Consider the following 14,272-nt stretch of genomic DNA (forward strand, 5'->3'; position numbering starts at 1 on the left):
TTAAAAGGATAATAAAGGAGTATTATGAACAATTGTATGCCCACAAATTTGATAACCTAGAAGAAATGGACCACGTCCTAGAAATTCACAATCTATCAAAATTTACACAGGAACAATCAATAATTTGAATAGGCCTGTATCTACTTAAGTAAAAATGGAATCAATAATTAATAACTTTCCAAGACAGAAAGCACCAGGTCCAGATTGGTTCACTGGTGATTTCTACCAAATATTTAAGGAAGAAATTATAACAATTCTCTACAATCTCTTCCAGAAAATAGAAGCAGGAGGAGAATTTTCAAATTCATTCTATGAGACTGGCATTATTCTAATACCAAAACCAGAAAGACATTACAAGAAAGAAAAACTACAAACCAGTATGTCCCAGGAACATAAATGCAAAAATCCTCAACAAAACATTAGCAAATCAAATCCAATAATGTATAAAAAGATTTATACACTACAACCAACTGGGATTTATTTCAGACATGTAAGGCTGGTTCAACACTCAAAAAATCAACTAATATAGCCCATCAATCACCTCAACAGGCTAAAGAAGAAAAATCATGTTCATATTGACGCATGAAAAAGCACTACCAAATGCTGATGAGGATGCAGAGCAAAAGAAACTTTTCTTTGCTAACCTTTTTTTGATATCAGAGAGATTATTCATTATGAATTTGTACCAACTGGACAAACAGTTAACCAAGTTTACTATTTGGAAGTGCTGAAAAGGCTGCGTGAAAGTTAGACGACCTGAACTTTTCGCCAACAATTCGTGTCTCTTGCATCAGGACAATGCACCAGCTAACAGGGCACTGTCTGTGAAGGAGTTTTTAGTCAGTGAACAAAGAACTGTATTGGAACACCCTCCCTACTCACCTGATCTGGCCCCCAATGACTTCTTTCTTTACCCGAAGATAAAGCAAATATTGAAAAGAAGACATTTTGATGACATTCAGGACATCAAGGGTAATATGACGACAGCTCTGATGGACATTCCAGAAAAAGAGTTCCAAAATTGCTCTGAAGGGTGGACTAGGTGCTGGCATCAGTGCATAGCTTCCCAAGGGGAGTACTTCAAAGGTGACCGTAGTGATATTCAGCAATGAGGTATGTAGCACTTTTTCTCAGATGAGTTCTCGAACTTAATTGTCAGTCCTCATATGTCTCTCCAAGTAAGTACTGATTGAGAACAGGCTCCAATGGACATAGCTCTACAGTTAAAATAGTTAGCAGATGGACAGGTTTGGAAAGTATGAGGGCCCATATCATCATAACCAGCGATAAGCTGCCCAACACCATATGGTCTCATCCATATCTTTGCATTGGTTTCTGGGTCTTGCTTCCAATTAGAGACACAAGACTAGACACAGGAAGAGGTCTGTCAAATACAAATGTGGAATCCAAACACTTCTTCTGGTGCATCAAGTTACATAACAGTCTAGCATCAGCAGGAAGTCCGCAATTGAGATAACAACGTGGTTGTCAAAATGGAGAATTGTTATCTGAGGAGCTCCAAGTTCTGACTGTGCTCTCTTCAATGCAACCAACACTGCATGGGGTTATGATTTCAGACCAACTGTGACTGAACCTTGTTTGACAGCTTCCATTGCATATTCAGTCTGATGAATCCTGCCCGGAGGGCTCCAAACAGTGACATCATTGTCAAACCGGTTGCGAAAGTGGTTCCTGGAGGCCTGGCTGCAGCCTCCGGCAAAGCTGCAGATCAAGGAGCTCTCAATTTTTTAAAAGCAAAAAATAACTTCTTATAAAAAAGATACTATATTTTAAAGTTACAAATTCAAACTAAATACTGAGATTTTGTAAATCATATAACTGACAACATAGTAGTATGTATAGTATATAAAGAATTCCGTCAAATCAAAGACTACCACCTGAAAACCTGACCAAAAATATGAATAATTTATATAAAAAGAAGCCTAAATATTTAGTCAATAAATGAAAATATGATTTCAACCTAACTAGAAATCAAAAAAATATATACTAATACCATTTCTCCTCCATTATACTGGCAAAAAGTAAAATGTCCACAATACTAAATATTGTTTCTTCACTTCCTCACCACCAACTTTCATATACTGTTACTGGGAATATAAAAATTGTAGAGAGTAATTATCTACTAAAATTTAAGAATTACTTATTCTAGAACTCAGCAACTCCTCTGCAATGTAAAAACCTTACAGGTACTAGGTACTAGGAGTCCTGTACAAAATGGATTATTCCAACAATGTTAGCAACAGTAACAAATAAGATTCAACCCAAATGTCCAGAACAAAAAATGTATAGTGACATCAAACTAGTATACAGTAAACAAATTAGAATTATATCTATCAATATAGATAAAGAACAAACATTGAATAATTTTTAAAAAGCAACTGCAGACAAATACATAAAGAATGATACTAGTTATATGAAATTTTATAAGATGAAAAATACTATAAATTTAAAATATATGTATTAATAGTGAAAGTGTAAAATTATGCATGAGATTGATAAATACTTAATGCAGGATACTGGTTACTTAAGAGGACAGGAAGAATGAAATCTGAGAGGCATGTAGAGGACTCCAGTAGTATCTTCAATTTTCTTTTTTACATTTTAAATAGAACTTTAATTTTAGAATAGATTTACAGAAAAGTGTAAAGATAGTACAGAGTTTCAATATATCACACACACACTCAATTTCCCAGTTTATTAACATCTTACATTAATATGGTATACTTGTGATAATTAATGAACCAATATTGATATATTATTATTAACTACAGTCTACACTTTATTCATATTTCCTTAGTTTTTACCTAATGTCCTTTTTATTTTCCAGGATCCCATCCAAGTTACATTACATTTAGTCATCATGTCTCCTTAAGTTCCTTTTGGCTGTGACAGTTTCTCAAACTTACTTTGTTTTTGATAACCTTGACAGGTTTGAGGAATATTGGTCAGGTATTTTGTAAAATGTCCCTCATCTTGGATTTGTCTGATGTTTTTCTCATGGCTAGACTGGATTTATGGTTTTTTGGGAGAAAAACCACAGAGGTAAATTGCCATTCTCATCACACCATATCAAGGGTACATGCTATTAGCATAGTTTATCACTGTTACCAATACCTGGCTGAGGTAGTATTTGTCAGGTTTCTCCACTGTAAAACAAATCTTTTGCCCCCTTTCTATATTTTACTCTTTGAAAGGAAGTCACTATGAGTAGCCCACACTTAAGAAAAAGTTACGCTCCACCTCCTTAGGGGCAAAGCATCTTCATAAATTATATGGAATTCTTCTGTGTCTATGTTTTAAAATACACAAAAAAGATCAGAGGCCTCTCCCCTCTCACATACACACAGGGAAAGAAATTATCAAAATAGTTATCACTATTAAAATTATAGGGTTTTTAATTTTTTTTCATTTTTCTGCATTTCCCAAATTTTCTTTAATGAGCATTTTCTACTTAGATGAGATTTGTTTTATTTTAACCATGCCTATAGTCATTATAATCTAAGAATTATTAATCTCTCCAGTTTTACTCCATATCAAAAGGGGAAAGCAAACTTGCTAGTCTAATATAATAAATCTAGATTAATGTGAAAAATCTCAGTTCTTATGACCTAAAACAATAAATATTGGGGACACGAATTCAATGACCCGAAGGCACTATTTCTTAAAAGTGTATCAAACATAAGCAATAAATCAATGCAACTTGGTAATTTGTGGCTCTTTTTAATGAATGAGATAAAATACTGTCAAAGATTTAAAAATTCTAGGATAAGTATCTTATTGGTCCAAATATAAGATGACCTTGAATTTAATTCTATTTTTCCAAGAAAGAAAAAAAGTTTAATTGTAGGAAACATTCTTTATCATGGTCAGTATTGCTAATAACTCATACATATACTTTTTAAAAGAAAACAAGCAAAAAATCCTTATCCATAAATAATATATTTATCATTATTTTCATTCTGCTTGGAAATAACTGAGTCTTTTTCCAGTTATATTATACATGGGGTTTTTAATATTGCAAGGAAAAAAATATTGCTGGAATATGCCAAGGCAGTTGTTTGAATGAAAGACAGTTATTTCTTTAGTGACTAAGTTATGTCCAAGAAGGAAGAATGAATGATGAGGAATTAAGCAAGATAATACACGAGATATAAATATTTGCTTCACCAACCACTTAATGGAAACAGTAATTAAGAATTTCAGAAAGTTATGTATGCCCCTAATTTCATTAAGTGAGTTGGAACACATCATGCAGATTTAAATTCATCATCACTTCTGAAGAAAACAGACTGACAAGCATCAAAGGCTACCAAGAACTAACAATAGTTCAACCCCCATAGAAACTACTCATGGTAACCAAAAACAAATCTTTACTTGTCAACAGTTCTGTCAAGGTTCCAAGAATTTGCTATGTCATAATGTGTAGAAATGTCCTTTAGTTAAGCCTATAAATTATAGAATGCTACCACTTGTTAGCACAAGGAAATGAAGACCTTAAGAAAGTAAAAGCAACTTGCCTCTATGAATTATTAATATCAGCTTGTTAGTAAAGAGTCTTAAAGAAAATGTTTTTTCTCCTGATTTATTTCATCAGAAATATTTCTGTCAGAAATATATACTTACACAATTAAAGACCAAAAGAACTTAATTGCATTTCTGTAACCTTCTAGAATAAAAATTATATAATGAGCTATAAAGCAAGTGAAACTGTCCAAAAAATGGTTTAGGTAAAACAGTATTTTCTAAAGCTCTTGAAAATTTTCTTTAAAAAAACTAAATACTTCCCTTAAAATTGTTTGTGCTATTATTTTAACTATAACATTGTCCAAAACTTAAGGAGAAACAGTCCAAAAAATGGTAACTCACTTTTGTCTTTTATTTGTCAGTAAATTAGTGGAATCTAATTTATTGTACTTATAGTTAGTTGGAAAACGGTTTTGCTTTTTCAAACTTCTGACTCTGGGCTCCAGTTTCCCTAAAACTAAATGAAGGGAATGTGCTAAATTATCTTTATGTTCCCCCACGTATTAATATTCCATGTTGTCATAGCTACAGGTTGAGCCACATAAAATTGCCAGTATTCAACTGGTTTTGCCTTTAAAAAAATGGTAATTCCAAATGATTCAAACTTACTAAATCTCCTAAATTTTTATTCCCTCCTATAAGCTATCTTCAGCATCACTCAGCTTTTGTATTCTTAAAGTAGAGCAAAATGTTTAAAAGCTACGGATGAGAGCTGGCTCTCAAATGCCATTCAAAATTGAATGTACTTCATTAGAAAAAAAATTTTTTTTTAAAGATTTTATTGGGGAAGGGGTACAGGACTTTCTTGGAGAACAATGTGTATTTCCCGGACTTTTTTTCCAAGTCAAGTTGTTGTCCTCTCATGGGGCGCAGCCCACCATCCCTTGTGGGAATCAAACCGGCAGCCTTCGGCGTTAGGAGCACGGAGCTCCAACCACCAGAGCCACCAAGCCGGCCCCCTTATTAGAAATTTTTTAAGGCCCATTTTATCCCTGAAGAAAAAGATGATAATCTGATACAGAAAACCTCCTTAGCTACTATTTCACAATTCAGTTTTGAATATTTGCAGAATTTGTGCTAGCCCATTCAGTTTTATGACTCCACTTGTTATCACCGTATAAACCATACCATTGAGTTTTTATCACCTGTCTATTACAGACCCTGTTCTAAGCTCTCAAGTAAAATGAGTAAGATACGAACTTGCCTTTGAAGAGCATTCAATCTGGTGTGTAACTGAAAGCACACCATGGCACCTGTGGCTTTCCCTGTTTGCCAGAAAACCTGGAGCAGTGCTACTCCAAGTGCAGTCTGCCAGAGCGGTGCCAGTCCACAAACTTCCGTACCTCCACTTCAAGGTGATTACAGAAACTGAGATGAAACATTTGGAAACTTTTGTGCAATGTGATGGCATTTTTATAGTGATTAATTCAATAGTAAAATAATTGGAGCTTATATTTTTATGTATTTTTGGTGACGGATTGAAATTTTTAAAAAACATCCCCCCTTCCCCCGCCCCCACACACACCATAAAACAGGTCCTCAACAGATATCATTTAAGAAGCACTGCTTGCGGCACTATACACAATAGCTAAGACATGGAAACAACCAAAATGCCCATCGGTAGATGACTGGATTAAGAAACTGTGGTACATTTATACAATGGAGTATTACGCAGCCATAAAGAAGAAAGAAATCTTACCATTTGCAACAATATGGATGGACCTAGAGAACATTATGTTAAGTGAAATAAGTCAGACAGAGAAAGATAAGTACCATATGATCTCACTTATTTGCGGAATCTAAAGAAAAGAATAAGTGAATGAACTAATCAGAAACAGTTTTGGAGACAAAGAGGAAAAACTGAGGGTTGCTAGATGGGCGGGGGGGTGGGGGTGGGGGGGCGGGGGAGGGGATTGGAGGGCAGTCGGTGACCACAGGATGGCCACGGGGTTTGAAAATTAATCTGGGGAACGTAATTTAGTGGTTACCAGAGGGTAAGGGGGTTGGGGGGTGGGAGATGAGAGTAAGGGGGATCAAATATATGGTGATGGAAGGAGAACTGACTCTGGGTGGTGAACACACAATGTAATTTATAGATGATGTGATACAGAATTGCACACCTGAAATCTATGTAATTTTACTAACAATTGTCACCCCAATAAATTAAAAAAAAAAGAAGAAGAAGAAGAAGCACTGCTACTGAGAGTAGACATATATATTGGATGGTTCTATTGTCTCCGCAACTTAGGTCAGCTGCATTTTAAAATAAAAACACTCGTCTCATATAAGACTTCATCAACTAAGAGCTAATTGGCCCCATTTTGACTATAATAAAAATCCTGGTTACACTTGAAGAAAGGAAAACTGGACATCAAGAAGAAAATAAGGTGCTAGCTATGGACAAGTTGGAAATATTTAAGTCAAAACTAAAACTAAGAAAAGCGAAATGCCATTCCTCTTCATTGGACAGAAAGGAAAATATTCCAAATTGACAGCAAATTTTATAAACTACTATTGTCTACACCTGGCTTTGCCTACAGGAAAAAAATTTAGCTATAACATTTAGAATTTCTTAACTTACACAATTCACAAATTGAAAAGGGAACTGCAGTATAAAGAAGAGCTACGGAGGGGCTGGCCCGGTGGCTCAGGTGGTTGGAGCTCCACGCTAACTCCGAAGGCTGCTGGTTCGATTCCCACATGGGCCAGTGGGCTCTCAACCACAAGGTTGCCAGTTTGATTCCTCAACTCCCGCAAGGGATGGTGGGCAGCGCCCTCTGCAACTAAAAATTGAACACGGCACCTTGAGCTGAGCTGCCGCTGAGCTCCCAGATGGCTCAGTTGGTTGGAGCACGTCCTCTCAACCACAAGGTTGCCAGTTCAACTTCCGCAAGGAATGGTGGGCTGTGCCCCCTACAACTAGAAAAGGCAACTAGACCTGGAGCTGAGCTGCGCCCTCCACAACTAAGACTGAAAGGACAACAACTTGAAGCTGAATGGCACCCTCCACAACTAAGATTGAAAGGACAACAACTTGACTTGAAGTACACACTGTTCCCCAATAAAGTCCTGTTCCCCTTCCCCAATAAAATCTTAAGAAAAAAAAAAAAAAGAAGAGCTACGGAGTGGATAGGCAAATCCATTCCTCACAAATTTATGTAATTATAATAGTTCTCTTTCATGCCATCTGTGATAAAATAATAAAGTCTCTGTTTATCTGATGTCTCTGAGCTCTGTGAAAGTACTGGAGCCTTTGTACACAAAATCCAACCTTGTTTCCTTTGGCACAGCTAAAAACAGAAGTCAAATCAAATCATATTTCAAAGGCAAATTCATATTTCCCATTACTAGATTTCATATACAATTGGCTGGTGCTTCTGTTGGGTATTACTGCCATATTCTGCGTGTTAATTTAACAAATCTACATATTGAAAATAGAGAACCTAATTTGGTTTCATAAGACAAAGATTTGGCCAATGACGGACTCACCTACAGCACCTCCGGATACATTCCAAAGCTCAATGATTTGTGCAACTACAATGTAACAGTCACTGTGCAAGAAAATTTCCAGTTTACTGGCTGCTCTAATGTCCAATGAAGGCCAGACACTTGAACAATTAACCAAGCTTCAAATCTGGTGACAGAGAGCTAGATGGGAATGAGAAAAAATAAAGTATATGCTGTATTACAGTAAGTGTGGAATATGGTTTGATAGGTAGGTAGGTAGATAGATAGACAGATACACACACACACACACACCCATAGCACGTAATAGAACACCCGCGACAACTGAAGACTAACCATCTACAATTTCAAAGCTGTCTCAAGCAATTGGGAAGGTCTTTAATACACAGCAATTGGTCACTGTGCTCAGATACGAATTTTAATCATCTGTTCTAGGAGGTATGCTTAGCTAGTTAGTAAACTTTGCCAGCTTCCTAGCATTTTCAGGGCAGCCTTATGGAACTTGTTTCCTTAATGAAATCAAACCTTGATACTTCAACATCAACAACTTATTTACCTTTTTGTATGTCTGAAAATTCTTAGTGAAGTCATTCTTTTAAGGAAAAAATTAACAAAATACTGAGGCAAAAAAAGGCAATGGAGTCTCCATGTAGAAAGGGTAGCTGAACTTTAAGGCTCCAACTCCTATCCTTGAGATTTATATTGCCCTTAAAAATAACTCAGTCTGGGCCAGCCAGTGGCTCAAGTGGTTGGGGCGCCATGCCGTGCTCCTAACGCCCAGGTCACTGGTTCATGGGCCAGTGAGCTACGCCATCTACAGCTAAGATTGTGAACAACAGTTCTCCCTGGAGCTGGGCTGCCGTGAGCACCGGGGAGGTCAGCACGGGCTGCTGTGGGCTGCTGTGTGCTGCTGTGTGCTGCCGTGGGCTACCATGAGCTACCGTGTGCTACCGTGAGTGGCTCACAGCCAGCGTGAGCTGCCGACTGCCTCAGCAGGGGGGGAGCGCAAGGCTCATACCACCAGCATAGGCCAGGAAGCTGCGTCCTACACAACTAGACTGAGAAATGACGGCTTGAACCGGAGTGCAGGGGGAGGTGGAAGAAGGGGGAAAAAAGGCCAAAAACTCAACCCTTTGCAGCAGCCATTCTTGCATGTTTAGTAACTACTCTGGTAGATTTTTAATGTCTATCCCTAACTCACATGCACTTGGCTTTTTAATATGTTTCTTGGCCATATACAAAAGTTCATATACTTTAACAGATGACATGATACTGCATAGAGAGAACCCTAAAGATTCTACCAAAAATCTATTAAAACTGATAAATTCAGTAAATTGCGAGACACAAAATTAATACTCAGAAATCAGTTGCATTTTTATTCACCAATAACAAACTATCAGAAAGAGAAATCAAGAATGCAATCCTATTTATAACTGCATCAAAAAAAACCAAAAAGAAAAACACCTACGAATAAATTTAACCAAGGAGGTAAAAGACCTGTACTAGGAAAATTGTAAGACATTGAAGAAAGAAATAAAAGATGATACAAATAAATGGAAGCATATACGATGCTCACAAATAGGAAGAATTAACATTGTTAAAATGTCCATACTACCTAAAGCAATCTACTGATTCAATGCAATCCCTATGAAAATTTCAATGGCATTTTTCACAGAACTAAAACAAATAATCCTAAAATTTATATGGAACCACAATACAATCTGAATAGCTACAGCAATCTTGAGAAAGAACAACAAAGTTGGAGGTATCATGACACCTGATACCAAACTATACTACAAGGCTATAGTAATCAAAGCAGCATGGTACTACATAAAAACAGACACATAGACGAATGGAACAGAATGGAGAGCCCAGAAACAAACCCATGCCTATATGGTCAATTAATTTATGACAAAGAAGGCAAGACTATACACTGGGGTAAAGACATTCAATAAACTACATTGGGAAAACTGGACAGATATACATACCAAAAAAAATGAAACTGGACCACTTTCGTATACCACGTACAAAAATAAACTCAAAATGGATTTAAGACTTAAATGTAAGACCCAAAACCATAAAATTCCTAGAAGAAAACATAGGCAGTAAACTCTTCGATTTGCTCTTAGTAATTTTTTTCTAATATGTCGCCTTGGGTAAGGGAAACAAAAGAAAAAGTAAACAAATGGGATTACATCAAATTAAAAAGTTTTTGCGGGGGCAGCCGGTTAGCTCAGTTGTTTAGAGCGCGGTGCTCTTAACAACAAGGTTGCTGGTTCGATCCCCACATGGACCAGTGTGAGCTGTGCCCTCCACGACTAGATTGAAAATGACGGACTTGACATGGAGTTGATGGGTCCTGGAAAAACATACTGTTCCCCAATATTCCCCAATTAAAAAACAAACAAACAAATTGGGGGGGAAAAAAGATTTCATACACTTTAGTCAGAGTTGGTCAACTGATCACCAAATATTTACTGTGTCAAGAAACCTCAACACCATGTTGAGATACCGTCTAGTGGGAGGCCTACAGATCATATCTACGATTTTCTGTGCTGAAGTACTTTCAGCTCTGGTTTCTGAAACAGTTCCACTTGGTAGCCAACTCTAGTACACAAATCACAATGCTAATCCAAATAATCTCCATTAAAAAAGAGACTTAATTTGTCAGATATTGTCAGCTTGAAACTACAGAAATTAAAGAAAAAATATTTCAGAAAATTTTTATATGAAATTTTATTTACACGTTTATGCTTCCACATTAATAAAAACATGACCACAGTAATTTCAGAAGTTTTAATTACAGCCATCTGTAGCAAAATGAAGCAAAATGAACACACCTAGCCATCTGCTGTTCTGAGTATTAACAGAACATTTATTTAGATCTCACTCTAAAGTCAACTACCTGAAAACATAAAATTCAGGTAATAATAGGTACAGAAAAACTACTCAATTCTTTATCACAAACATAAGAATGAAAAAATATAAGAAAGAAGATAGGAGAAAGAATAGAAAATGGTAAGAAAGGAGTATTAGGAGTTCTGGGTAGAAGGATTTCTCTGGTATAGCTAAGAAGAAAGCAATTAGACTGCAGAACTCCAGAGAGCCAAAGGAATGGGAAGCAGTAGGTCCTTCTGAGTGAAAGCGGAATTGGAAACCGGAGAACTGGTTGAAAATGTGCTTACTGAACCCAGCTGCCACCCCATCAGTGCCCCAGGTGGAAGAGTGTGGGTTTCCACTCTAGGGGGTGAACCAGAGGGCTCTGGACTCAAGGACTCCAGGCACAGCTGAGGGCAAGGGACTCATTCTGAAAACTGGGAGATGAAGTGTAATTCTACATACTGAATGATGGGGTGTCCAATCCCTCTCGCCCATCGATTCTGCAATGCAATTGTGACACAAACTACCTTGCACAGGTTAAGGGCACAATCCTTTACGAGGACAACACATTTCAGACACCAGCCACAGCGCTGGCGGCGGGAGGGGGGGGGGTAAGGGGTGTCCAAGCCATCAGTACTTCCGAGTAACTGTCTATAAATTCAGGGGTTCCTACTATCCCCTTAGGTTCCATAATTTGACAGAACGAGTCACAGAACTCAGAAACACATCAGATTTACAACCACAGTTTTATTATAGCAAAAAATAACATAAATCAGGACCGGTCAAACTAAGAGATGCACAGGGCAAGGTGTGCGAGGGTCCCAAATGTCCTCTCCCCAAAGAGTCGGGAAACATCACTCTCCTGCTACAATGACGCATAGCAATACACACACAGTATTATTCACCAGGAAAACTCATCCAGGGATAAAAAGTCCAGTCTTTACTGGGGTTTCATTACATAGGCATGATTGATTAAATGTCTAGCCTCTCTTCTCCCTGGAGGATGGGCTGACACCATGTGACTCAAAGCCCCAAACCTCTAATCACACAATTGGTTTTTCTGGAGTTTCAAGCCCCAATCTTAAATCATCTCATTATCATAAACTATCCACGGGCTCACCATGAATCACCTTGTTGGCAAAAACTACGTATTAAGTGTCGTCTGAGGAGCCTACTGTAAATAACAAAGATACTCCTATCACTCCAGAAACTTCAAGGATTTAAAGCCTCCCTCCCAAGGACTGAGAGCAAAGACCAACCAAATACTTCATTACACAAGAGGCTCCAAGAACACTGGCAGATGAACCTCCAGGCAGGCGTGTTAGAAGATTCCCCTCTGGGGAACCACCTCACCAAGGGAATGGACTTAGACACTGACTGCAGGGCACACACGTGATCACCTTGGAAGTCTAAGGGCAGTAGGCTTTAAACCCTGCTCATACTCAAAAGGCTTCCAATCAACCTTTTAATGTGTCACTCTTAAATGTAAATGACAGCAAAGAAGCACCAATTATTTGAGGAAAGCCTCCAACATGAGAGACAGAGACCAAAATAAACAGACAAAAAAAGAAATTCAAAGGAATAGAAAATTGAGGAAATTTTTTAAAATTCAAAATATAATTAACATTATCATTATTAGACCTATAATTAACATTATCAGAATAATTAACCTATAATTAACATTATCAGAAATAAATTAAGAGATTGCCCACATAACACTCATTTTTTTAAAAGGAACATTAAAGAACAAACAAGAACTTCTTCATCCAGACTAGGTCCAGAGTTGGACTGGGTCCAGTGTGAAGAGTCAGGTAAATAAAATTTTGTTTTAAGGAGAAAAAGGGAAGAGAGAGAAAATGGGTTCCTCTGAGACTTTCAAAGAGTCTAAGATTCTTCCATCTGGGACTCCAGCTAACTACATACATAAAAATTCTGAGCCCAAACCTGTGTTTTTCTGAACAAGTAGGTTAACCTTAGTAAAGATAATCTTGAATTGCAGCGGCCATAGTGGGAAACTTTTTTTTTTTAATTAAAGTTTACTGGGGTGACAATTGTTAGTGAAGTTACATAGATTTCAGGTATACAATTCTGTAATACATTATCTATATATCACATTGTGGGTTCACCCAGAGTCAGTTCTCTTTCCATCACCATATATGGGAAACTTTTAACCTAGATAAATTTACCCATTTATGAGGTGTCCTAGAGAAAAACGGGTCTCAGCCAGGGTAGAGATAATTATTTTTCCTCCTCTACAGTTTATGATAACTAGGATGGGACCTATTGAAACACCCACTCACTCTGGGACCTACAGTTGAGATCCTGGGAAAACTGGCAGAACTCAGAGAAAGGTGAGAATTCTTACCAAAGTCAGCTCTCCCATCTCTCTCTCTATCTGTAGTATCTAGTCAAGAGAAAAAGGTAAGATTTCACCTTGTCCCTTTCTCTTCCAAGTTAAGACTCTTGTGAATTTGGTTTGTGGGTACTCCTTATTTATCGATCCTTTTCCTCCCAGGGACAGCTATCGCTTTCTGGTTTGTCTCATTTTGTGTACTGAGAACGTGGCTTAGATTTCCACCTGTCTGGGCACACAGGTTGTCAATTCTTGTGTATGCCGGCAGTTCAAGCATAGGATTGGAGGCCCCCAAAAATACGGCCAGAAAGAAAAGTGGGTTGCAACCCCATTTGGGACTAGTACCTGTTGTCAGCTCTCACAGGAATTGTCTGTCTGTCTTTCTTTTGGTTATCTTTGAGAGTGGATCTGAATATTGGGAGGGCTGCATCTTATGCACCTTTTTGGGGGATGCCTCGTGTCCATGGTTAAGCTATTCATATAAAAAGGCTTATTAGTTTTCGTTTTGAGTCACATGATAGGTATGTATGCTTTTGGCTTAAAATGGGAAAAATAATAACTTAAAAAAGTGTTCATTACTGCCAGGAATATTTACTATTTGTCCTGGCCTGATATTAGAAATAATTTTTTAATGAGGTCTACGGACAGAAGTTGGCCAAAGTGGAAGTTGATATTTAGAGCCAGACAGGGCCTTTCCTTTCAGGCCTTGTCCCTTAAGATAAAATGAACACTGGAATCTTTTGACTTCCATATTAGTTGGAAATCTCCCTGATTTAAAGAAAAGAAGCAAATTGAAGATAATGTATTTGGATGAGTGGGTCAGCCCCATGAAATCATTCAGGTTACCATCCAATTCTTTGAAGAATTAAAAATAACTGTCCTTGCCTTATAAATCAAGTCTTTACAACAGAAATGAGGCTCTAGAAGCAATTCAAAACCCACCCATCCTTGTTATCAATCCCAAACCTCCCCTATTCATCTTAAAATGCCTGCGGATACTATGAAAGATCAAGACATTGAAAACAAAAT

At 37.4% G+C, this 14,272-nt stretch overlaps 1 protein-coding gene and 1 pseudogene across 4 annotated transcripts in view; both read right to left on the minus strand.

The window, feature by feature from the left end:
* COMMD1 (copper metabolism domain containing 1) overlaps window positions 1–14,272 on the minus strand; it is a 125,379-nt gene that overhangs the window by 80,264 nt on the left and 30,843 nt on the right. The gene's annotated exons all lie outside the window — the stretch shown is intronic.
* Window positions 1,149–5,793, minus strand: LOC117033277 (proteasome subunit alpha type-1-like; annotated as a pseudogene).

This window comes from Rhinolophus ferrumequinum, chromosome 13 (genome assembly GCF_004115265.2).
Source record: "Rhinolophus ferrumequinum isolate MPI-CBG mRhiFer1 chromosome 13, mRhiFer1_v1.p, whole genome shotgun sequence".
In the NCBI taxonomy this organism is placed as follows: Eukaryota; Metazoa; Chordata; class Mammalia; order Chiroptera; family Rhinolophidae; genus Rhinolophus; species Rhinolophus ferrumequinum.